This window comes from Limulus polyphemus, unplaced genomic scaffold (genome assembly GCF_000517525.1).
Source record: "Limulus polyphemus unplaced genomic scaffold, Limulus_polyphemus-2.1.2 Scaffold4384, whole genome shotgun sequence".
Taxonomy (NCBI): Eukaryota; Metazoa; Arthropoda; class Merostomata; order Xiphosura; family Limulidae; genus Limulus; species Limulus polyphemus.
The window spans coordinates 52,205-55,713 of NW_013669994.1; the positions used below are offsets into that span (position 1 = coordinate 52,205).

Genomic DNA, 3,509 nt, shown 5'->3' on the forward strand with positions numbered 1-3,509 from the left:
AGGATCACTCACCTTTAATATGTAATACCACACATACAGAAACACAGTTCGTGAAACAATTAATGGTGAAGTATCATTGGGATCACTCTTCTTTAATGGATAGTACCACACATCATATACACACACAGACACGGTGTTCCATTTTTATATTTTTCATCAGTAATGAATTCAGTTCTAGTGACTCAAATAACAGTCCTAAGTCTCCACCAAAGTGGTTTTAAATTAGCATTTTATATGTATATAGGTATGAATTTGCACTATTTTTTTTTATAGAAAAATCATGTTTTTGGAATACAGTCAGGTACAATTTCAGTCAGGCATAAATCGTAAAAACTATCACATTAATGTATGAAGTCAGTTATGTTTTCAAGTTCACTAACGCTAATTTTGTATCTTTTACTAGCATTTCTTTGCCCTTTCTTTATAATATAACAACTGTTTTTTTTTATTTCTGTAGGTCAGTTACAATTTCAAGATCACCTAGGTTATTTTTGCAAGTTTCTGTTAAGTTAATCTTCAACTTCTTTCCTTTACTCCTGAAAGCAAACAAAGATAACGTAAGCTTTCCTTTTCCGACCACTGCTGATAAAACTGGAAAGAAAAAAACGTTAATGATAAGAAGAGATAACGAAACTATCATCCAACAAACGAAGAATTATCCATTAAATTATATATAATAGATGGTTGTTTTTACTGATAATTTTGATTCTTTTATTTTGATACACAATAAAATAATATAAAGGTATTTCTAATTTATACTTACTACGAACAACAAAGTTAAAAATGAAATATTTAAGACTACAACAACAAAAAAAATATTTTGTGAATTTCGTGGTAGATTGAAACAACCCTACAGGGTAGAATATTTAAAAAAGTAGAGTTACAACGCTAGAATCCGGGTTTCGATACCCGTGGTAGGTAGAGCACAGATAGCCCATTGTGTAGCTTTGTGCTTAATTGCAAACAAACAAACAATATATTGATTGACACGAGAAAAAAGTTAGTAATGAATTCCTCTCTCTCTCTCCTCTTCATTGGAACAAATGAATTAATATTGTATAGCAACTTCGTGAACAACGTACTTTGACTTATGAGGTACTCGTACTGTGCATTAATAGTATTCATCCATATAAGTAGAGATACCTTCGACTCTTTAGGAACAGAATTAGCATAGAACACAACATTAATTACTCTGTATGATGGTAAACCATCACGATGAAACCATTAGGTTGATGAAATGCACATATACTGTCGTTGTAAACATACATTCTATCCGTGAGTATATAATAAACTATCTCTTGCATACAAACCTTTCTTGTATTTCTCTGCAACTATCAGTGACTGGTAAATAGACATTATTTCTGTGTAAGTACAAGATAAACCGCTGCAAATGAACAAATATTTCTTTCTGTAAGTTAAAGATGAACTGTGTTTTGTAGTTATACATTTCTTTCTGTAAGTAAAAGATGAACTGTGTTTTGTAGCTACAAAACACAGTTTATATTTCACTTTCACATAGAGAGATTTTTGTGAGTGAAAGGTCCATTAACAAAACACAGTTCATCTTTTATTTACAGAAAGAAATGTATAACTACAAAACACAGTTCATCTTTTACTTACAGAAAGAAATGTATAACTACAAAACACAGTTCATCTTTTACTTTCAGAAAGAAATGTATTTTTTGTAAGTAAAAGATGAACTGTGTTTTGTAGTTATACATTTCTTTCTGTAAATAAAAGATGAACTGTGTTTTGTAGTTATACATTTCTTTCTGTAAATAAAAGATGAACTGTGTTTTGTAGTTATACATTTCTTTCTGTAAATAAAAGATGAACTGTGTTTTGTAGTTATACATTTCTTTTTGTAAGTAAAAGATGAACTTTGTTTTGTTAATGAACCTTTCTTTCTGTAAGTAAAAGATTAACTGTGTTTTGTAGTTATACATTTCTATTTGTAAGTAAAAGATGAACTGTGTTTTGTAGTGATACATTTCTCTCTGTAAGTAAAAGTTAACTGTCTTTTGTAGACATGTCTCTCTGTGAGTAAAAGATGCATATCAATTCCCAACAAGTCACTCCGATCTCGTCTAGATCATAGACCGTGATGCTGGATTCTTTGTTTTATCTAACAGTACAGATTGTTTTGTTTGTGAATTTCGCGCTGAGCTGATTAAGGGCTATCTGCGCTAACCTTCCATAATTTTAAAGTGATAGACTAAAGGGAAGGCAGCTAGTTAACACCACCCCCCTCCAACTTTTGGGTTGCTCTTTACCAACGAATAGTGGGATTGACTATCACATTGTGACGCCTCCGCAGCTGAAAGCCCGAGCATATTGGGGAACGGAATTCGAATCCACAACCCCCCAGATTGCGAGTTGAGTTCCATAACCTTAACAGTACTGGATAAATTGTTTGTTTTTTAAAAGCATATTGAAATCGTTTTGTGAGATCTATTATTTGTGCACTATTCAAGTGTTCAAATGATCTTATTATGTTAACAAATATTTTATAATAAATTTATAACTAAATTAATGTTAACAAATTCAGAATCCTATGACAATTTGTTTCATTATTTAACATTTTGCACACGGCATTGTAAAGTATTGAAATTAGTGTTTAACATTTTTCACACGGCATTGTAAAGTATTGTAATTATTGTTTAACATTTTTCACACGGCATTGTAAAGTATTGAAATTATTGTTTAACATTTTTCACACGACATTGTAAAGTATTGTAATTATTATTTAACATTTTGCACACGGCATTGTAAAGTACTGTAATTATTATTTAACATTTTGCACACGGCATTGTAAAGTACTGTAATTATTATTTAACATTTTTCACACGGCATTGTAAAGTCTTGAAATTATTATTTAACATTTTGCACACGACATTGTAAAGTACTGTAATTATTATTTAACATTTTTCACACGGCATTGTAAAGTACTGTAATTATTATTTAACATTTTGCACACGGCATTGTAAAGTACTGTAATTATTATTTAACATTTTTCACACGGCATTGTAAAGTATTGAAATTATTGTTTAACGTTTTTCACACGGCATTGTAAAGTACTGTAATTATTATTTAACATTTTGCACACGGCATTGTAAAGTATTGTAATTATTATTTAACATTTTGCACACGACACTGTAAAGTCTTGAAATTATTATTTAACATTTTGAACACGGCATTGCAAAGTCTTAAAATTTCAGAGTGACTTGTACATTGAGAAAAGAACAGCAAGTGATTTAATATAATAACCATCTATAATAGGTGCGTATTATAAATCTATAATATCCACCTTAGATATTCTTCAAGGACATAAATAAGTTATACACCACCAGAGTTGTGGATTTAGTAAGACACGTGGTCTATCAGGAAGATATAGTGCTAAAGAAGGAGTTCAGAAACATTGCAGACAATCTGTTTCTTACGATTGAAGGTAGGCGGCTATACGTAACATTGCAGGCATATCTGTTTCTTACGATTGAAGGTAGGCGGCT

The 3,509-nt window shown here is 30.7% G+C and overlaps 1 protein-coding gene and 1 long non-coding RNA gene across 2 annotated transcripts in view; both read left to right on the forward strand.

Moving 5' to 3' along the window:
- The window catches only part of LOC106471065 (uncharacterized aarF domain-containing protein kinase 5-like), a 52,854-nt gene extending 51,368 nt beyond the window's left edge, over window positions 1–1,486 (forward strand). The window contains exon 15 of the mRNA XM_022399688.1: window positions 458–1,486. The gene's annotated coding sequence lies outside the window, so the exon portion shown is untranslated. The remainder of the gene's footprint in view (window positions 1–457) is intronic.
- Window positions 1,487–1,490: 4 nt separating this feature from the next.
- The window catches only part of LOC111088765, a 21,150-nt gene continuing 19,131 nt past the window's right edge, over window positions 1,491–3,509 (forward strand). The window contains exon 1 of the long non-coding RNA XR_002613189.1: window positions 1,491–1,675. This is a non-coding gene — a long non-coding RNA (uncharacterized LOC111088765). The remainder of the gene's footprint in view (window positions 1,676–3,509) is intronic.